Genomic DNA, 23,697 nt, shown 5'->3' on the forward strand with positions numbered 1-23,697 from the left:
GATTGAATGACTGACTTTTGTTGGGAACTGATACTATAATCAAGGCTCCACATTAACTTTTTTTGGTGGTGGCCCGTTCGGGCCACCAAAACCTTCAAATATTTTTTTTTGGTGGCCCGTTAGTAAAGTTTGGTGGCCCGAAAAATATAAAGAAAAACAATAATTAAAAATGAATAAAACAAATTTCTGAAATATTAATTCTGCAGCCACTACCACTAAGTTACTTCCACTTTGCATCTTGTATGTAAATCGTGCTTGCAGTTATTTTACTTTGCTTATTGATTTGTGGTAATATATAAATTGTTCTATCATTGTAAATATGAAATGATTGAAAGAGAACAAAAGAATTGTATTGTTCCCAGGTATTATTATAGCAGGAGAAAATCACAGAAAAATATGCTGAAAAATTAGAACAATGCATAAAAGGGGGAAACAAATATAATTTTTAGAATTGTATATTGAAAAAAAAGAAAACAAAAATTATAAAATAAATAAGTGAAATACAACGGAAAGAAAAAAAAAGAACAGGAAAAAAAAGAAAATGAAAGAAAAATGAATAAGACAAAATTATTAAAAAAAATGGGGAGAATTGTTTTTATTATTATTCAGTAGAAACATATTATTTAATCAGGCATATTCAATGGGAAGGGGTATAAATGGTTTAGTCACTATAAAAAAATGAAAGAAAAAAAATAAAACGGCAAAAGTTATATCTGGAAAAACAGTGAGAAAAGTCCTTCCTATATTTGACAAAATGATGGAAAACTCACATTTCATATTTATGAAATGCCTTCCCAAAATATTTACTTCCTTTAAGAGTGGTTTAAGAAGTCATTTATAAACAAAAGAAAGAAGCTGTCTGTTTATTTTTGGCTAGAAACGACACAGCTTCGAAAGAAACAAAATATCAACATACATACAAATGCACACGTGGGACTGTGATGTACTCACCTATGAGTTTTATGTGTATTAATGCATTTGGAAATCGGACTTTTTGAGTCAAAAGACAGGTCATAATTCCTCTTTTTAATGCTTGCTAATAATCAGGATTTAGTAATATGGACTGTAGAAGGGCATTTCATTGGTGTAAAATGTGACTTTGACGTAGATTTTCAAAGTTCTGTGGAAGATTTCTTAGCAGTAACATTTTGTATCGCAGAGCTCTGAATAGTCGGCTAGCGCACAGCTAGCTACATGTAGCTAGTTAGCTGCAGTGGTTTCATGCATGCAGCTCACGTACGCCAGACGGCCGGCGCAGCCGGCTGAATATATACTGTATGCTGCAGTAGTGCAGTGGTAGGCCTCCATACTGTCATGACTATGCAATCTTTATGTGTGTGTATTTGTGTGTAGATTGACAAAAATGGCGCATGACGAATTGGCTTGCAATTTCAACTGTAGAAAGTTGATAAATGCGTGCAAAATCGGGAGAAAAATTGCGCTACTTTGAAAATTATTGGTTGCCCGATTCGGGCCACCAAAACTTAACATTTTTTCAATAATGGTTGCCCGAGGTGAATTTTTGGTGGCCCGGGCCACCGCTAATGTCGAGCCTAGCTATAATAATTATAATAGTATGCAACATTTATATAACGCTTAATACATTGTTTAAGCACTACATACTATTAAATGGGCTTTAGCATGGCTACCCTGATCAAGAATTCAAGGAATTTCTTCCGTTTACTACACCTGGATGGAGAGTGGCAGATGTAGATAAATGCCTTGCCACAGGACGCATGGGATGTGGTGGGGTTGAACCCTGGACCTTGTGGTTCAGAGTAATTGATAATGGGTAATAAAATTAAGTTTAATATGTCAAGGTGACAGCATTTGTGAAATGATACAAAACATGCATGCATGAACACAAAAAAGAAAATTTCCTTGCTGAAGATTCTATAGATGAGATTGATCAGATCAATGTGGCCTTATTCAACATTTTTCCTGTTCTGATTTGGAATTCAATTCAGTCATTATATTGGATCACTAAGAAATGAATACCCGTTATTCTAAGAGTTCGGGCCAATATTTCACTCATCTGTGATTCGTAGAATATTTCTGGTATTCCTTGAAATAAATCCATCCATATCTAGTATTCCAAAATTATTATTATCTACCACCCCCCCCATAAAAAAAATTGATGGAATATTCGTGTGATTTCTGTCGTGTTCCCTTTCCAATATATGAGAGTGTATTGAACAGGTAATTGATGCTGACCAAAAGATGTTTTATGCATTACTAAAGCTCTTACATACAATATAATACCAGGGCTTGTGTGAAAACAAGTTAATGGGTACTTTTGAAAATTATTATACTTTTTGCAGGGATTTCCCGAAGGTCCTGGATTTTTTTTGGTTTGAAAGTACAAATTATCAAATTATTAGTGTGAGTTTAGAAAAATAAAGGAAACACTGGTAAGATGAGTTGACATACTATGAAATCACATAAGTTGCTTGAGTGCTCTATGTTTTATATCCTGACTGAGTTTAGGCATGCCAAAGGGTTTTATAGTTTTATTCTTCAGAATATGGGCCATAGTCACTACCGAGTTCAAGGAAGGTCTTAACCTGCCTCTCCTAAGCCAGAGGGTAAATCAAATCCCTCGGACTCTCTTTATAACAGCTATAAACAAAACAGAACATCACCAAGTATGAATAATTGTTCATAATGTTTTCATAAGTCCGCTCACAGCTGGGGAATAAGTCTTGTCGCGGGGTAAAAGTAGGCATCGCCCAGTTAGGCAACCGAGATTCTACCCCTGCGCAGAATTGTCGCAAGTAATCAGTCACTAAGTGCTCTCAAATGATCGTAATGAAATTGTTAGTTAATCAGGCAATTTCCTGGATCACCGATCGCCCATATCCCCCAGAAATAAATCAATCAGATCCACATTGACGTTCCCACCCAAAGACCCTGTTCACATTTCCACACCCACTACTTGTGTTTGATGAAGCCTTTATTGTGTTCACACTTTCATTTAATCCTATGGTGAGATACTTGGGTAAATGTTTGCTTTCAATTAGTCATATATAGGCAATTCCATAAAATATGTACATCAGACCCCCTACATGTACATGTGGGAAATTTTATGTCAATAATTTATTGTTCTTTTGACAGTCTGTAATGTTCTCAGAGGACCATGACATTGTCAGTTTATTAACTGAAGTAAAACTTGAGAAAAATGGGGGTCAGACATACAAACAGGTTGACCATTTCATGGAATTGCCCATTAAGTGAATTTATCATCTTGCTCTGTTTCAAAATTTTTGTATTCTTGACCCCCCCCCCCCCCCACTCCCTCAAACTTCTTATATTTGTGAATATATGTCAAAACGTTACTTATTAAAATCTAAGAAAATTTTCTATCAAAGCACTAAATGCAAATCCATAGTTTATCAATATTTCAAAACATTATTTATCAATATAAGAAAATTTGCCATCAAAGCACTAAATTTAAAATTGTTTTCTGTAAACTTCCAAAGAAAACACATAACAATTTGTTGATACATGTAGATGAGTGCATTTAACAAGAAACGCAAACTAAAACTATGATGCTTTGGAATGGAGCAGAAAATAAATTATTTAAATTCAAATACAGTGACTGATAAAAAAATATCAAAATTAAACAGTTTTTCATCAATGACTCCTTAATTTAGATGATCAAACCAGTTATTTTCTGATAACTCCATGGTTAAACATTGCAAAGAGACATTCTTCAAAACCTTAGAACTGAAGTTAGCTTAACGCAATTTGATTTATGAGAACATAAAAGCTGAAAATGTAAGAAAAATAGAAACTACTGTTCATTAAATCTGAAATTTCATATATTTAGAAAGTCAAATTTGATTATTGAGGGCAGTATACAGCTTCATTGTTTTCAATTTGTTATTTTTTTATGAAAGTTGGCAAGTGGGTGGAAATGTTATAGATTTGAACCAGATGTCATGTTGGTGTTTTCTTTTGTTTACTTCTCTGTTTATGATAACCAATAGTATGCCCACTCTTTTTGTGTGCTATTTGTGAGTTGTGGTTGAATATTTGATGACGAAAATGCTCAATCAATGATAAATATTGTATTTCTAAAGCATTATCATATTTACAGAGAAGGACGTATTACTTCTTTTGAAGTCTTTATTCTGTTATTTTATTGATAAGTATTTATGACCAATAACAAAATTGTAAAAAGAATGGCAAATATTTTCTGTAACTGTTAAATTGCTATGTACAATTTTAAAAATACTGTAAACAATATCAATAATAATGATAACAACAACGTCGTATTTTACATTTACCCAGGTTAGCCACTTCAGTTCCAAAATCTGTTCTCCCCACTGGCCCTGCCTAACATGATAATGTTATATCAGCCTCTGCTGATAGAGGAATATATTATATGGTTTTGTACAATGCCTACTTAGCTTGTTGTTTGCGAGCAAATGGGAGGCTGAATGTCAAACATTTGTACCGTTGCACAAAAGACGTACCATCCAAAATGTACCGTTGCACGGCTTTAGGAGGTGACGTCACAATACAATTTAATTCATTGCGCTCAGTAAAAATGAAGGTGCAATACGCGTATAACATGTATAAGCTGGCTGGCTAAATGCGCAATGCTGCCCAAGGTCATGTGCGCTTGTGGGATTTTGCTTTTCGCTCTCAGTATTTTTGCTCCCTTTTCATAGATTATTATTGGGATAAACTCTAGGGTTTTCTTTCAAATTTTTGCTAAATTCCGAGGCGTTGTACAACACAAATAGCGAATATTCTTATTCGTGCAATGGTGCGATATTTCGCATTCGGTGAAAGAAAGAAAGAAGCGCTCTATTCAACTCGGCTAACGCCTTGTTGAATAGAGCATCTTTCTTTCACCTCATGCGAAATCTCGCACCATCGCACTCATGCCAATTCACTATTTGTATAATATGTAGTGAGTTAGGTTTATTGCTAAGTCACTATATAAAAATAATATAAGTCAAGTATAATAGCATTTTGATGTACTCATTCATGGTTCAATTAATTTATCAAAACATATCTACTAATAGCTTAATACCTAATCACACAAAGGTTTATACAATGACACAATGAGTAACTATTACTAAAATTGAATAATTAAACTGCAATATCAGTGCAGTGACATATTTGCATCTTGGTGATAAAAAAATAATTAACCAATCAAAGTATCACAATACTCTTTTTCTAATCCATTTTTTCTTCCTTTTTTTATTTTTTTATATTTTTAATTCATACACCAGTAGATGAATGTGGGGGATTTTTTTTTATTGCTGAGTTACTTGAACTTTAAGTAGTGTAAGTTACTTTCTGATTATAGTGAACAACAGGTGTTTTGATTTCACTTCAGATTTTGTATCCATGATCCATGTCATTCTACTTGAATACAACTAATATCCAAGGAAATGTAAAATCCAGTTTCTTTCATCAATAACCAAACACATATTTGATTGTCCATGCTCAAGACTACTTTCAACAATAGTGTAGCCTTGCTTATCAGAAATGTCTAGGTGAAAAGTATTATGAAATGATACAGATTTGACTTGTATGTTTTGGATGGGAAGGTTTCATATACAATGTACTTGCATCTTACAAGGCTTTCCTGTGATGTTTAAACTAGAAATTTTAATAGAGCAACAAACATTTGAGCCGTTATTTTGGCTTATCAGTTACATTTCAGTTTTATTTCTTCCTAATCAAGAAAACTAGAGCCAATTTGTTTAACTTTTATTTTTCATGGGAATGCTAATTGAATTTGAATTATTTTAAGTAATTTATTTAATGTTTAGATCATTTTGCTACAATTACAAGCTATGAAGCCATGGTAGACAGATGGCCTTTCTAAGCAGGTTCTATAACACATTCCTTTCAAATAGGAGACAATATTGGTGGCCACTCAAGACAGGTTTGATTGTAATAAGGAATATGTTAATTCAGAACAGTTCTTTAAAAAGTGGGAATAAATATGCTTGTGTAGTTAGTAGATTGAGATCTATAAGACTAAAAGAGACAGTGGAATTAATGACTGCAAGGAAGTTAATTAAGATTGATTAATGAATGTGAACTCAGTTAACAACAGGACATTTAAATTTCACTGCATTATACAGACATACATGTAGGAATATTAAGGCCTTACATTAATAAAAAGTATGAATGCAGTCAATATTGCTATGATTTCATCCTACTTCAAGCCCTCTTAAATTACATTTTGCACATATTGGAGTAAATAATGAATAATGTGAACATACCCAACATTGGATCATTTCATTTCTGTTCCAAACCCTTTTATACTTTTCATGTTGAAGTGAAAGTAATGAAAGGGTATGAACACAGCCAACATTGTAACATTTCAATAACTTCCAAAATATGTTACTCTTCATGTCGTAGAGAATACCAATATAAGATTTATCAAGAGTATGATCACATCTAGCTTAGAAACCTTTTTTTCATAGGAATCTTTCTCTTTCTTTTTTTTAAAGTTATCTTTATTATGTTCTTTACAGCTTGTATATATACAGTACCAATTTTTGTTATTAACATGATATGAATATGATAGACTTTTATTGTTTCACCATGCTCATTTGACTTGATGAAACACATATTTGCATAAATTCATACAAACTATTGAAGTAAAAATTAACATTATAATTAACAATATCATTAGTTGAAAGTAATTTTTTTACAATGAATGTTGGAAAACAAAGCTGTCAATTTTTATGCTAAATTGTACTGAATTAATAAATTAAATTACGTAAAATAAACCAAATTGTAGAAAATACTAATGAGAGTATGAACATACCCAACATTGGAACATTTCAATTCTGTTCAAAGCCATGTTGCTGTTCTCGTTAGAAGAATATGGACACAGCCAACATGGTAAAATATTAATTCCTTTCAGAATTCTGTTAGTGTTGCATAGAATATCAATGCGTATTTAATGAAGAGTATGAACGCAGCCAACATTGGAACGTTTTAATTCCACTTCAAGCCCTCTTAGGCTTGTGGGTGGGACGGCCATCAGAAAATAGGTCAACTCGTTTGGGTGTGATGTTAACTTCCTCTCCCGCCCAAGTCAGCGGGTTCGCAAAGAATTTCTTCAATTTTGTTTAACCCCCTCTACTAGAAGCTTCTACACCCCTCCCCCTTCACCAGCACAGGCTAATTCCCCCCTTTTTTCTTCCTTTTGTTAACTTGGAATAAATAATCAAGATATAATAATAATATAAGAATTTGGTTTAATCGCCTGTGCGACTTTATATTAATTTTATTTTTACAGCAGATTTGCAGGAATGATGAAGTTGAGGATAACATTTATTAATGATTTAGGATTATTATCAGAGTTCAACTTCACAATAATCGTTAAGCTTTGTTTTATGGCCCCATATCAGATCATTCAAAACCTGCCAATGTAATTGTGTTTTATGAATGATCGTTATTACACATTCTTTTAATATGAAGTTTTGTATATTTTTTTTTTCATTTTTAAAAACAAGTTTGAGGTTTTGGGGTTTTTTTTAATTCTTTTTACAGCTGATATCTATCTTTGGAGCACAATAAAATGAAACATTTCTGCATTCTAAGCTGAAGTCATGAATTAGCAATCCACTGATAGATATCTTGGATATTCAAAATTAAGTCATGTAATACTCATGATTAATGCTAATTATAGATGTCTTGTTCATACAAAATATAAGAGTCAAAAGTATGATTCTACACAATACTTAAATATTTTTTTAAAAAATACACCAAATTTGTTTTTCTAGCTATAAAAGTAAACAGAGAGCGAATACCACATCACATAGTCACTGACATGCATGTCATATATAAATTTTACAATTCTAAAGTTTCACATGTATTGCACAAATAGCTTTGGGGAAAAACAGAGATGGGATCAATAAAAGAGAAGATAACAGACAAAAGAAGAAATGAGCAGTGCACTAACATAAGCCCTTGAAGACAATGCTACAGTGTATCAAGGAGAAATTTCGTCATAATATTAGCTTATTACATGTACTTGTTTTTATGTTATGGGGCGCAGATGTCTTTTTCTCTGTGTTAACATATCTCATTCAAAAATGTATTTGAATGGTGGGATGATTAGTTTAAATTTAAGATAAAATATGTTCTTCACACAATAACATATTTGACCTTTATTTGTCTTTCTTAGCTAAACAATAACGTCCCTATGATTGAATAATTGTTTCTTGATAGATCATTCTATGCTTGACTACCCATGAATACAGTCCGATCCCCAGGTAGGAAGAAAATTTTCATGAAATAAGTAGAAATAAATAAGTAGCTTCTTAGGGCATCCCCTCATTCTCATTCAAGCTTTTGTTATATTACTACTGTACTTTTTTAATTAATCTGTAGTTGTAATTTTATTTGTATTTGTTTATATATATGATGCAACTAACACTTGAACTTGAAACTTGAATTAGAAATGAACCGATCCAAAGAGACTGCTCATATCAATGATGAAGTGTTAAGCAAACAATTGTAAAAAAAAAAAAAACAATTATGAAAAATAGTCAGTTCTTGTATAGCGCATAACACATTATGAATAACGTCTCTATGCGCTTCCAAAGGACTTGGATATTTTTACCCTGCTTGTAGCTCAAGCAGCTTTTAAGCGCTCAGCATTTCAAGGAATAAATTCGTGCCAGGTACCCATTCACCTCACCTGGGTTGAGTGCAGCACAATGTAGATTAATTTGTTGCTGAAGGAAACTACGCCATGGCTGGGGTCTGAACCCAAGACCCTCTGTTTCAAAGTCCGGAGACAAATCCACTGGGCCACAACGCTCCACAAACTATTGCTATTGCTGTGCAGATGTGGTATATGGTTTCAAACAATAATTTCCCTGAATCTAGTTGCATGTATCGTGCAGGGGCCTCTGAGAAGAATATATTCAGATTTCATTCAGATAAACTATTACATTACAAAACACAACAATAAAGACAGACTTTCTAATGACCAATAAATGTCTTTGTTAGCAAACTAAGTATACAAATCATTTTATCCAGGATAAATGTCACAAATAGTTGTATATTACCCCTATCAGTTAAGACTGTCATTCACATCAAACAAGAATGTGAACTAGGGAGAGGTTGTTGACTGCTCATATATTTTTTTTTCATGATTACTTGTGTTCTTGTACTACGGTACTCATCATTATGATTCAAATAGCTTTCTACAAAAGACTTCCATATAATTCTTTACTATTTTTCTTCTTTTCTTATTCTCAAATCTCAATTATAATATATGGATATGTTTTTCCCTTTTCAAAAGAAAGTAACTGCCCCTCCCTTCTTAAATATTTCCATCTTGAGTAGCTGTCCTTAGAGTGCTCACAGAGGGGTGTGGATTTAATGAAGGGTAATCTTGTTTAACCCACTTTTCGTCGTCTTTAACGGGTGGATATTTCCAGGGCAGGAAGACCTCAAATCGTCTCCACCCTTTTCCATATTTTGTCGTTTATTTTCCATTAGCAATATCTGTGATTGCATAAACAACGGAGCTTCAGAGCTCTTTATGTCTGTTTCATAATCACGGGGTGTTGTGATGTAGACGTCCTCAATTCCTATGTTCTGTGAGTGGTTGGTAATATGCCCAAGTTCACTTCAGCAAAATTTTGAAATTTCATATTCTCTGGGTTTTTCTTTAAAGTGAACTTTGTACGTCTTGTATTTTTTATCCTTCTCTTTCTTCCTCTCTCTCTGTCCCTGTTTCTTTCTCACCAACCCCTCTCACATAAACACACACTCTCTCTCACGATCTGTCTATCTATCTTTCTCCTAGTATCTATCTATCTATCCATCTATTTATCTTCTAGTATCTATCTATCTATCTCCTAGTATATATTTATCTTTCTATCTAGCTATCTATTTAGCTAGCTATCTGTCTGTCTATATACCTACTAGTGTCTATCTATCTACTTGTATCTATCTATCTGTCTATCTATCTGTCTGTCTATCTAGTGAATATTTAATTTGTGTTATTGATCATGTAAATATCACTAATTCAATTATATAAATTATAACAAATTGTACATGTATGTTATGACATGGCCATTGTGGAAAACATTTTTGAAACTAACAATGCCACCCTGTATAAAACTATAAGTAAATCAATCAGTCAATCAATCAATATATATATCTCTCAGTTTATCTATCTATCCATCTGTCCTTTTTTCCTCTCATCTTCTTCTTTCCTTCCTTCTGTCTTGTACTCTCTTTCTCTCCCTCGCTCTCCTCTCCTAATATCCCAGACTTTTTTTCACAATACTCACACTGGTCGATATGATGTCGATAAATGTTTGAATCATGAAATGTGTTATAATTCAAAACATACATTTTTCCTCCCAATTATAAAAAAAAGGCGGTGCCACGTTTTACAGGAATTGTGAGAGTGCACCCTGCTGATGTATTGATGATAATGAAAAAGATTGCTAACCACTGCTTCCATTAGGAAATAACACACATTTATGAATAATGGCACTTGGGACTTATTGAGCATTGTTGTTGAAGAATTTTTGTCAAGATTTTGTCACGTTTCTTAGTTTAAATGTGAATTATGTCAGGTTTTATGACATTCCCTGCAGCACTGAGAAACATTTATCTTGTCTAAACTTTTATTTCCGATTTAGCTTTTTTGTGTTTTCTATATCTATGTAGGTGGCTGGGTTTAGGGGACCAAAGATAGATCAGCCAAGAATATTTGCTGGTCATTAAAAACCATCAAGATTATAAGCCAGAAGTTGACCTGAAGTTAATATGCTGTACATGTAAATATGATTGATAGTTAGTAATCTGTGTTAATAATCTAATTAATGATTGAATTTTTCAAAATATTGCGCCTGAGTGAAGTCATCATTGCATGATCACATTGAAAAGGTTTGCTGCACACGTTCAGAGATGACATGATAAAGAAATAAACTGACATGGGCCCAGTTTGAAAAATCATGGGGACAAAAAATTGTCTTAAAATGAATAAAAGAGAAAAAATAAAATTCTGATGAAAACAATCGGTGATCTGACTGCCATACATGTAGGCATGCAAAGATAGACCACCTAAGAAAAGCACTAATATTAAATCGGATGAACCACCAAAGTAAATACCAGGATGAGAAATTTTATGGAGTGTGATGAATAGCTCTTGCTATGGCATATTATAAGGAATGCAATTGTCGTGCATGTTCTCAGTGCATTTTTTGTAGATGTTCCATTAAGTAAAATTGATAATGATTATGTTTATTTTCAATTTTAAACACATATGGTAGTTGATCAACTATGACAGTAGAATTGTAAGATAAGAGGAATAAGAATGAAATATATAAAAAGGAAGGAAATGGAGTGGGAAGCGGGGTACACATACTATACTTGCAATTTTAAAAAACCTTATTTCAAATTGCCAAAATATGAAGCATTGTTTTTTTTTCTCTTTGATTTGCCCTTAAATCTTACCATGAGGTTTGTCAGGACTTAGATATCTGCAAAACTTGAAATTGTTCTACTCAGGTTTGTTCAGGGGTGACGTCAGATTTTTTATTATGGGGGGGCAAACTGAATGTGAAATTGGAGGCAGTCATCCTCCTGTGGTACTGCTCTGAATATGTTTATATGTTTTCCCCCCAAAAAAAATTAATTGAAGGGCCTTTGATAATGATAATAATAATAGCTGGATTTATTACGCGCTTTTTTGCCAAGGTTACAAATTGCTGCTATTATTACCCCAGCTTTAGCTGTACTGCCATATAGGCGCTTAAGCATTCAAGGAATTTCTTCCTACGGGGTACCCATTCACCTCACCTGGGTTGAGTGCAGCGTAAGGTGGGTACATTTCTTGCTGAAGGAAAACACGCCTTGGCTGGCAATGGAACCCACGTCCCTCAAATTGAAAGGCAAGAGTCATAACCACTAGACCACTTTAGCATCAAAGTGAATATTAGACTTATGTTTTAAAATTATAGCACTTGCATACATAACTGATGTTGGTCCAGTATGTTACTCTTGCCTGGAAATAGAGAGAAATTGTATTAGTGGTATAACCATAATTATGTTAAAGATAAATTCCAGTTTTGGTAACGATCTCAAAATGACTTTTTACAGAATCTAATATAATGACCACCCAAGTGTCTGTTTGTATGAATAAAAAATATGTGCCAAAGGATTCTGGAAGAAATTGTGTAATTGCTGAGAAATAAGCAAAATAACCGCGGATTCGGTCACTTCCGTCGGGTCTTTATTCCAGCAATAATAATACAATGTCCCACGTGTGCCTATCTGTGTTGGTGATCTTCAGTGTGAACGTTTTTCAGCGTAGATTTCAAGATTTCACAAAGTTCAGTTTATGTAACTGTACCAGATCTCCATCCTCGATTATATACTGACAATTAAGCCTGGTTTTACAGACTTTCTCATGAAATCAGTGTTTACTGCAACTACTGGAACTTCTCTTTAAGCTGTTGTCAGGAAATAAGAGCAGGGAATCAAGAATTTGAGGGACAAAATCTTCAACAAAAGCCGAGGAACTGTAAACTGAATTCAAGAGTTGAGTGGCCTTTTAAATATGTAATTTGCGTCCCACCCACATTTTTGGGTGGAGTTTCCATACACAAGACAACTTCCTACGTCCCCCTCTCTCCCTCTTCTCTCTCCCTCTCCCCCTCTCTCTCTCTCTCTCTTTCTCTCTATCTTGTGGCCTTCTTAGGGAGCGGTCCGATCTCAATTGCTATGATGCGTTCAGTGGCAAGGGCGGCATGGCAGGACAAAGTTTGAACAGGGTTATAAAGAGGAAGAGAGCGTGAGAGGTGCCGATACTCAAAGCAACCCAATTTGTACAAGTTAATCACCGCCTTTGTGTGATGTTTTACAGCTCGCGTGCCTTGGTTTCCATCCGTACGTCGGTGCTGGGTGTCCGTCCATCCTCTTGTTCCATGATAGCATCCCGCACGCACGGAAAGATGCTGAAATCCCAGAAGTTATTTGTTGAATCACTGGATTTATATTATTATTCTTTCTCATCTCCCTTACAGGTCAGAAGCTCTACTCGAGAGCTTTATATAGCAAAGTATTTAAAGGAAACTACGGAATGCAAGCAAGGCAGACTGGATGGGAGAAATGAATGGAGAAGGGTGAGTTATTTCTCTCACTGTGATTGATATAATTGGATTATTTCATTGGATATTTTGTGAATTTATAGCAAGCGCTGTGAGTATAAATAACACTAATGCTGGATTAAGCATTAATTATTGGATCATATTAAGAGACAAAGATTCTGTGTATAGGTCATGAGTATTAAAACAAATTTCTAAGTGTTTTTTTTTTTTTCAGTATTCATTTTGCTAGAAATGGAATTTGTTCCCAATAATTGTTAAATGCATGTCGTTTTCTATACCAGAGTATTCTGTCTTATGATATCTTATACAACTTTCATTCAATTAAATTCAAATGATACCCACTGGCTTAGAAATACAAGAAATTGATTATTCATAATTTACATTTTTGATTTGGGGATGCGTGTAATATTGTAATTTTTCCCTGTTTTTTCTTGTCCATTTACTATTTTATCTATCCTATATCTTATTAGTACATACATTTTTACTTTATGTCTTTTGTCACGAATCTTGTTTTACCATTATAAATTCACTTTTGGAAATACAAATACAATTTAACATAATAAATTAGTCAAAATATATAAAAACAATACCGATGTAGCCACTAGCCACTCAAGTATAGAAAAAAGGGTTAATTCAATCACCAGAGATAAATGATTCAGTCTAATTTTTATATTATTAATTAAATTAAATTAATTGATGAAAAATTGACATAATGAACTGCTATATCAATTTTATGAATTTATAATATTAATAGAAATCAATTGTTGATAATTCTTTCCAAAATATTTCGAATTTTGATTTGAACATTTTTTTTTATTTGAGAGAGAAGGGTAGGCCTACTTATTAACTTTCATGTACCGGTAATTTTCTTGATTTGGGGATGTTTGTATCTGACTTTGAATTTTATTTAACTTTATTTAGGCCTTTTTTCAACTTTGAGTAATATGACTGTCCAAACATATATGTAATGTAAAGCATTAGATGGATAAATGGAACATGGGCAATGATTTAAGTGAAGCATGAACTAGACTAGCATGAATATAGGAATCTAGACTAATTAAGCAGCAATAATGAGAATGAATCTTTGGGAGCAGATCACTTAATTAAGTCTTATTTCCTTTTTCTTCATCAAGGTAATTAAGTATGTGAATATAAGAACCAGCCAAGTTCTTTACTTGGTAAAATTGAGTTAAACCTTGGATATTGTTGCTTATACACCAGCCCATCAAAATTACCCAAAATGAAAAAAAGACTGACCAAAATCCCCATTGAACATACACTAATCAGTCTTTTTTTTTTTTTTTTACTTGAAACGAACCATCTCATTCTTGGGTCGCTCTTATTATTCAGTTGTTCCAAATTTTCATTATGACAAAAAGAACGAAAATGTTTGCAATTGTGGACTCTTGAAGATTAGGGGGGGAAAGAGTAGGTGTGCTCTTGTTTTTTCTGTTTGGTTTTGCTACCTACATGTATAAACAAAACTAAAAACATTTCTTGACAAATATTGTGGTATGAATTATGTGAAAAAGGAAATTCTTCATGATTGTAGTAAGTATTATATTGGGTATTTGTATAGTGCACATATTTACCCTTTCAGTTGCTCAAGGCGACTCGGGTTAAACATGGAGGTAGAATGGTCCACACTAGTCTACCAAGTTCTGGTGCTCACAGCTTTTTGGGGAGAACTTATTTCCTGCCGGTACCCATTTGCCTCACCTAGGTTGAGAGCAGCACATTGAAAACCAATTTCTTGCTGAAGAAATTTACGCCATGGCTGGATTTGATCCAGTGACCCTCTGTTTCAAGACCTGGAGACTAATCCACTGGGTCACAACAATCCCCATATTAAAGATTGTATTGAAATGTAGCATTAGTAACACTAGGTGATTGAGCATTTGCTTACAAGTGTAGCCCCCAAGCTCTTGAATAGCGTACCCCTGGAAGTTAGGAAAGCACCATCCATGAACAACTTTAAATCAAAGCTCAAAACATCTATTTAAATTAATACAAGCATTTTAGGAGTCCTATAAAGCGCAGTAGATTATATACTGTGTGGAATAGTTTCTGCACTCTATGAATTTTTATATTATATAATGCATAGTCCATATATGAGGTAGTTGAGGTCATCATATACTGCTCTTGAATGTAGCTGTGACATATCAAAGAACTAGCACTTTTAGGGGGTGGGGGCTATTTTTCACAAACTACCATAACAAGTGCACATCTAGTTAGCAATAATGCATGTAGCATTTCCGTTTATTTGAAAGCAGGATAAAAGAGCATCGTAGATTAAATGTCTTGCTCACGGGCATCGGTGCCACGGCCGGGGATCGAACCCTGGACTTTCCATGTATAGCCAAGGGCCTTATACCACTTTGCCACGGCACCTCCACCAGTTGCCGTAGTTGCAACATTTGAATTGCTTTCAAAATATTGCGAATGTAGATTATCCAGGGCTCTATTCTTTTTTTTTCCCCAAAGCTCTTTTCAGCAATGTTGGGGGCAAAATCGCCCCAATCCCCACATATTTTTTTTTAGCTGGTACATTATCATGCAAGTTTGGATGTGATGATATATATGTTTTTGCCTTCATTTTAGTTTTGAGATCATATATCATTATCATGCACTCCCTTGATAGATTAAGGTAAAGCCGTGGGCGAGGGTGGGGCTATTTAATATATCACACGCCCACCCCCTGTTGCCATGGAAATGGGTATTTGTATGTGGGTGGGGCTGAACATTTTTGTCAAGCAGTGGGGGTAGACAGTCGTGTAAGGTGGTTTCACGTGACATGATTTCATATTGATATTTATCGTTTTCCTTGAGAGTTTTAAATGGTTTTGTCACTTTCGTTTGAAGACATTGGATGATGTCATGACATGTTTCTAAACTCTTTTTGGGAACACACACTGTAATGAGATTGTGGATATTCCTTGTTTTTTAAGCGGCATCAGTGATAATTCATTTTGGAAGTTCTAGTGCGTAGAAAAACATAAATGCTGTAGGTATGTTTTAATTTTATCAATATTTATTTACATTACACTCAGGTTACATCCTTCCTCTTCAACTTCCTTCTTATGTTTTCTTTTGCTTTTTCTTTTTTCTTACCTTTTTTTGTCTTCCGCACTCTCTTTTACTGTTTCACTTTCTTCCTCTTCTCTTTCTTCTTCCTTAATTTTTTTCTTGTTAATAATATTGTGCTTTATTGTCTACCTTTTTTTTAATTCATCTTCCTTTTCTTCTTTTTATTCAACATTTTCTACTATTTTTATTCCTTATTCTTAGTCTCCTCTTTGTTTTTGTTGTTGTTCTTCTTTTTCTTCTTCTTCTTCTTCTTCTTCAGCTTCAGTGGTTATTTTGTAGTTTTGGGTCATGACGTTATTATTATTTGATTATGTTTCTATAATTATTTAATTATAACTATCATTACCATCACCATTGTAAAATAAGCATATTTCACAATATCACTCAAGGGAGATGCAATTTAATCTTGCGTTTATTATGAATTAAATAGAAAGAAAAAAGCAAACTCATCGTAAATGTTGAGTAATCATTTCTTTTGTACATTGAGTGATGTAAACGTGACTGATTTATTTCATATGTATGAATTTGGGGTCCACAATGAGAGACTGAAATATTACTTCCTTTTTTAACAATGACTGTTTTTTTCTCAAAAAGATTAGGGTTAGTCTCTTCTGTTGAATAGTTACTTCAAGTTATATTACTAATTCATGACCAGGATTTCCCACTGTGTATGGAAATACAAACACCCAAAGTATGACCTTCTGAGATTAAAATAAAATAAGGTTATCATGTTTTATCGTAATGAAAAAAATTGTTTCTTTTCGAAGTCCATTCCCAATGACTCAGTTCACACTGTACCAGTTGTTCCGTGGTACTAACACATGGGACTGTGATGACACATTTTTACCCACCCTCCATTCATTCATTGATGACGATTGTTGATATCATGCATGGCTGAGTTCACATGTGGACTGTAGTCTCGTCTCCTAGACCCGTTTACAAATCTCATGGCTTTGTGGGAGTAGGGGTGGCATATTGGGATCATATGAAATTGCTTCACACAAGTGCGACTAAAGAAATAGCCTTCAAATGGCCTTTAATGCAGACTCCCAATAGGATGTCAAAAAGGGGGGGAAATGATATATGAGTATGTTTCTGAATTTAAATTCTTGTTTTAGATTGTATCGTCGGCCTTATGCCAAAAGGGCCTTAACTGCTTTTGGCCATTCCGAGATAATGGCGTTTATAAAGGTTTTGGCCTCTCTAATAATCAAAAGTTTGTGGTCGTTTTTTTGCTTTTGAAGCCAATTTCGATAAACGTGTTAAGTTATTAAGTTTTACATGAAATGTGTTAAATTTATTATAAAATATTCAGAACCCCTAAAATCGGGTTAAGGCCCTTTTGGCATAAGGCCGACGGTATTTCCCCATTTCCCCCCATTTTTGTATGTTTGTGCGATCAAGAATTAATGTTTTGTTCATTGTTTATTGGTTTTATTACACAAAAAGAGCGTAAATATGTGAATATATTTTAGAATTAACAATTGAATAAGATTAGTGCCTTGGGGTATAGTTTAAATATCCTGTGATTGTATGTGTGTGCAACAACATAGGTAACTAGCCCGCCCCCATTCTGGGAGTAGTGCCCTAAATTTTGGTGGTTCTGCAATCAATGTTTATTCCCAACATGGTAGTCTGAGTTTTCCTGGTGCCTGTAATTCTTAAATGTTATATTTTGATTGGTTGATTAAAATTGTTTTGAGCTTTATTTTGTATTTATTCATTTATTATTATTATTACTTTGTTTAGTTCTTCATTCTTCTTACTTATAGGAAGAGGTGGTGGGGATAGGGCATTGAAGCTTGCTACTAGGAAATATCTCCACACTTGCTGTAGCCTTTGAACCTTAGTGTGTACTCTGAATAAATTTTGTAAGATACATTGATTGCACTAGATAATATGATCTCATAACAAACAGCTTAATGTCAGATCCTTGATTTGAAGATAATTGTCTATGAAAGAGCACCGGGGGGGGGGAGCTTCAGCCCTCATTCTCTTAATTTCTGTGTACCAAAAAAGGAAAAAATTACCATCACAATGTGATTTCAGGCATGTGCCTTTACATTGTAACATTTGTTTTAATTTCAGTCATACATGTGAATGTATATATTCTGAACTGCCTAAGTCTTGCCCAATACTGATTGAAATTAAGAGTGCTTTAAAAAAGATTAATCTTACTGATTTTGGACCATTGAGATTATTTTATATATTGTAAAGTTTTAATTGGAAGTAAAAATATAATTATTACCAATACAGAATTTCAAATGTTTAAGGATTTCTTGCCCTAAACTTATGTCTTGAATTTAGAGGTTCAGGCAAATATGAAGCAACCTATTCATCCTCGTTAATTTTGTTGGATCAGTCATCTGGTTTCTTATCTATCTAATGACCTTTGTTATAGGCAAGTTATTCTAGTGTCAGTCAAATCAGGGATGTGAGAGGGAGATTCATCACTTGCAAGAAAAGGAGTCTGATTATAAAGACTACATTGGTGATAAATACTGTATTCCACCCACCCTCATTTTATGAATGAGTGGATGATTATTGCATTCTATAAAGGAAAAAAATGTCTGAAATCTTTGGAACATTGGTCATTTCAGGACATTTAGAGTAAATTTTGAATATTTTGATATGAGGCTTAGCTAAAACATTTTATTTTTACTCTAAAATATTGATGCATCTTGGCATCCATCGAAGCAATGCCTTACAATATAATCACTTTTGATAAAAAAGGTTCTGTATAGTAGACTATTGCCTATGTTTATGGGGTGCATTTACACAACCCAGTTAACGTTGCACCGTGATTCATCCATTATTGCTCTGTTTTCTACATTCTAACAAACACGCAGTGTGACTCAAGCCGTGGGGTGGTACAAAATACCTCCATGAACTTACATACAATTTGTATTTCTGCAAATCATGCCTGTATTAACTTTGGGTGGGGTTGCTATTTATGGAAATGGGCTTGCTAATAAATTCCAAGCTTTCTGCCCCCATAATCTACAGTTTTTTAATGAGGATGGGTGTAACCTTATAGAAAATGTTAAACACTTGTTGAATTAGCTCATTCCAATTTCAGAACCCCATTGGAGCAGCATGGATTTTATTTGGAAATAAGGGAGCTATATTCTCAACCGGAGATAGAGAGAGAATCTTAAACTTGTACAACAGGAAATTATTTGGTGCCTGCAAAATCAATTTATTCTATAGGTAAAATCATATTTGCTTTCAATCTGATCATTTTTCCTCTCTCTTTCTACTTTTACATAATAGGCATACATTGATAGATATACTTTGTTAACTATACTGTATTAACTATTAATTATGAAATCTGACATCCATCTAGGTGTAGGGGGTACATATGCACTCTGCAAAAAGACAAATTTTTAACCAACACTGGTATTTTTTTTAAGCGGTCAAAAACTCTGACCATTAAAGTTTTGGGGGAAAATTGTGAGCAGATTTTTTGGTCAAAATTTTGGACAACCATGGATCATAACACCATGACTCTTTGTTGGTCAAATTGTTGACCAATCGAAGGTCAAAATTAGTAATTGGTCACAATTTTCCCCCATTCTCGGTTGTTATAGTCTTGAGATTGCTCATTCTTTTTGTTTTGCATTTTGATTTGCTCAATCTTCAAGGTGTCAACCCTCCCATCTTGACTACCCTGGCACTGGCTTCAAATGAATAAGCTTAATACATATTATCAATATCAGTCTTGTTTAATCAAGCCCTTCACGTGATTTAAGGGGTCTGAATACAAAGCCTACAATGACTTGCGTACTGGAGGCCCTCTCATGTTTTATATACATGCTAGTCCCACTTGTTGGTGAATGGAGTGTTATAAAGACTCAAGATTTACATTATATTTGGTACTGTAGTCTTTGTATAAAGACCTATACCTGTTGATAAGTTTTAATCAGGGTCTGTGCCTGCAGACTAAATCTTGTTGGTAAATGTAAAGAGTTCCAAAGAGTCATTCATAATATTGCTCATGATATCACTCGACAGGGGTAATCGGCATGAAATCAAATGAGGGAAACAGACGGAGCGAAAGAATGGGTGACGGACGGGCGTGGATTACGTACCCTCCCTGGTCACATGACCAAAGTGGGAAGGGCAGCTGGTGACGTGGGGTCTCACCCTGACATTCAGTGATTACACTCTCAATTCATTCAAGTCACATGATTAGGAACAAGACGTCTAATTCTTAAGATCGCTTGTTTTGATCTCTTTCTCTGATCTCTGTGGCTTTCTAGTTTATACCTCCCCTCTGTGCCCCTCTCTGCATGCTTGGCTCCTACCCCCCCCCCCATTTAACCCCTTTTTTCTCCCTTTGTTCCTTACCCACCCCCACCCCCATCCTCTCTCCCTCTGTGTCTTTTTCCCTTTCTACATTCTTTTTTTTCTCCTTTTTTATTTGGTTTCACATTCTCCTTTTTTCCTGCTCTTTAACATAATTTTAACTAAAATTAATCAGAGTTTACCCCCCCTTTCCTTCCCATAGCCCCATCACCCTCCCTCTTTTTTCTTTTTCTCTCTCTTCCTCTCTCTGACATGCACTCACATATACACCCTCTTATTAATGACCTCTGTTTGTGATCCTTCCTCCTGTCTTTGTCAGCATGCACTGTTTACTGCGGTCAAGTAGGAAGTTGATAAGTTTACATCGGTAACTAAGGAAATTACCAGATACAAATATGCAGATATTCATCCGTCTGAGTGTATTTGTGCTGCGAGGTGATGAACGTCCCTTTTTAGGGTTCAGCGATACCACAAGGAACTGGGTGAAATGTTGATATTTGGTTCCACCATGTGATTGTGTGTGTGAAGATGTGTTGTCATGGTGATTTGGGATTGTTTTTTAATGGACCAATCATTAGTTCTGTCCTTCACCCTGTTCTGTAAGTACTTAGATATGCATGATATCAGTAACAGACTTAACGTTGTTTAGTACATGATCTTCCTCTATTTGTTCAAGTTCAAGTTCATTTATTTCTTTCCACAACCAAAATACAATGCATACATGTACGATATCAATAAGGTTAAAAGAAAAAACACAACAGGAATAAAAGCTTATGGACAATGAGCTAAAAAGATATCGAAAATATGGGAAAGAGGTGGTCTGTATAGAAGCAACGCTTGTTAAGCACAGATCACCTTTGATACAACAACAAAATATGTATGATACAATATAATTAAACGTCTGCATTGAAAAAAAAAAAAGCAGATAAGAAGCAAGAAAAAAAAAGTATATATACATATATATACAGTAATAACATAAAAAAGAACAACTAACTAGAGTAGGGTAGAGGAAGGTAAGTACACACGACAAAACAGGGGCGGGGGGGTACTAATCCAGTTGTCTGTAGTAAGTATAAATGAATAAATAACAGATCTAGCATTAATACTTAAATATCGCTATGAGGATTTTTTTAGTTAGACACTCAGAATCAAGAGTTGAAGAGGAGTTTAGGCCTACAGAGGTTATATATATAAGTCTAAAATTATACATTATTTACATTACATATATAAATCCAAGAAAAGAAAAAAAAACAGTCTATAAATAATCCATATACTTGTAGTAGGATATAGAAACAGAAGAAAAGGAAAATAATATCAATAATGCAGCACGACATGTAGCACGAAATGTCACGTTTCAATGTAGGTGTACAATATACAAAATTTTAGTTTATGTTTAAAAACAGATTAGAAACAAATGATATGAATGACCAGAGCTACTTTTTTCTTTATTTACCCTTGCTTTATTTTTAGAGGGTGTAGTTCAACATATCTTCTTTAAAGCTAGTTCTCCCACCCTAGGAATATGTTCCACCTTTCTTTGTCACTCTATATACCCCCCCCCCCTTCTTCCATTACATCCATGTTTATGCTTTTTTTCTTCCTCATCCCCCTTCCCCTTTCTCCTTCCCCTATATTATTCATTTATTTTTCCTCCCTTGGCCATTTTAAAACATTTTATTGCTCATTATCCTTTATAACATTTCCCATACTTTACCCCCTTCATTCTTCTATCTGCACCCCCACCTCCTATATATTTCTTCTTTTTAGATCTCTCTATCTCTTTGTTGTCCTTTTGTTTTGTTATTCCTTGTTATATGTGCAATAACTGCCTAATGATAGCTACACATATACTTCCCACGATGAGAGTCATTGATACAAACCATATCATTCAACAATTCTGTAATAGGCTTGTGATATTAATCATTTATCTTCTTTTTTCATCACAAAGCTAATTTAGGCTGGGCATCATTTTCTATCTTAATACCCTTTGTTTTTCTTTTCTTTTGTTTTATTAATTACAACAGTCAAAATCCCTTCATTTCACCATGGAGTGAAAAGGAAAGATTTTGCTGTGAAATATATATTTTTTCAGCATACCTTGAAATTTTCCATGATGCTATTACTAGTGGGCAGCTTGTTTTGAAATGACTGTCCAGTTTTGATGATGGTAGGGGATTCCCCTCTGGTGATGTCTTCTTGTAATGAAGGATGTTGGTCATGATGTAATCTCAGACCAGGGCCCTGTGACACAACACTCAGCAATCGATCTTAGGATTGATCTTTGCTATTGATTGGCTGTAATCACCAGTGCTATCAATGGTGAAAAATGGTCTTATGATCAATTACAAAGCCATGTGCAATGGGCCCACATCAAATGCATATGAATCATCATTTGTTGGTGCAATTATTGCACAATCAGTTACTCATAACTTGCATGTCTGTTCAAGAAACCATCATTCAAACTTTGAATGGGTTTGTTGTCAGGTGTATAAGGATGTGTGAATGGCATTTGTATATTGTCTTTGAAATGTGAGTATGAAATGCGCTAGTTGCAATAAATTTCGAATTGCCACTTTTGTCTATGCTCACTTCGTCTGCAATACTTTCTGCTTGTTCTCATTCCACATGCTCAATTCCTACAACCAGTTAACCATTTGGTCTAATAAATTACCATTTTGTCTAATTCCCAGTTAGGTCATACCAATTTCATCTGATATCAACTTGGCCATTAATAGTCTATTTGACAATCAAAGCCAACTTGAAAGTAGACCAAATGGGCATTTTAGCTCATTTGGTATTTGACTAACCGAGAAGGAGACCAGTGCATATATGAATCATCATCTGTTGGTGCATGGTGAATATCATCCAATTAGAATAAGAGAATTTTAAATATGACAGTGGACTGCACATTGATCTTGATACATTTAGATTGATGTAAGCTTGCTTCTTTTAATGTTATATCAGATGATTCAAATCAAACAAAAATTTGTCCAAAAAAAATTGATACAAATTGTCAATGATATTTTGGGGTTATAATTTCTATTTGCTTTCTTCTGTATTTTTATATTCTTCGTATTTGTCGTTTTCTTGTTATTCTTTGCCTCCTCTTTCTCATCATCCTATTGTTTTGTTTCTTTTTTTTTTCTTCTTTTTTTTTCTTTGCCTCCCTTTTCCCTCA

The 23,697-nt window shown here is 34.2% G+C and overlaps 1 protein-coding gene across 2 annotated transcripts in view; it reads left to right on the plus strand.

The window, feature by feature from the left end:
* Positions 1 to 23,697, plus strand: part of LOC121429836 (B-cell CLL/lymphoma 6 member B protein-like) — a 33,682-nt gene that overhangs the window by 3,648 nt on the left and 6,337 nt on the right. The window contains exon 2 of one of the 2 annotated variants that reach the window (XM_041627077.1): positions 13,041 to 13,139. The gene's annotated coding sequence lies outside the window, so the exon portion shown is untranslated. Of the gene's footprint in view, positions 1 to 13,040; positions 13,140 to 22,977; positions 23,049 to 23,697 lie in introns of those variants that run through there. The other variant, XM_041627078.1, reaches the window with a different exon arrangement.

Source organism: Lytechinus variegatus, chromosome 16 (genome assembly GCF_018143015.1).
Source record: "Lytechinus variegatus isolate NC3 chromosome 16, Lvar_3.0, whole genome shotgun sequence".
In the NCBI taxonomy this organism is placed as follows: Eukaryota; Metazoa; Echinodermata; class Echinoidea; order Temnopleuroida; family Toxopneustidae; genus Lytechinus; species Lytechinus variegatus.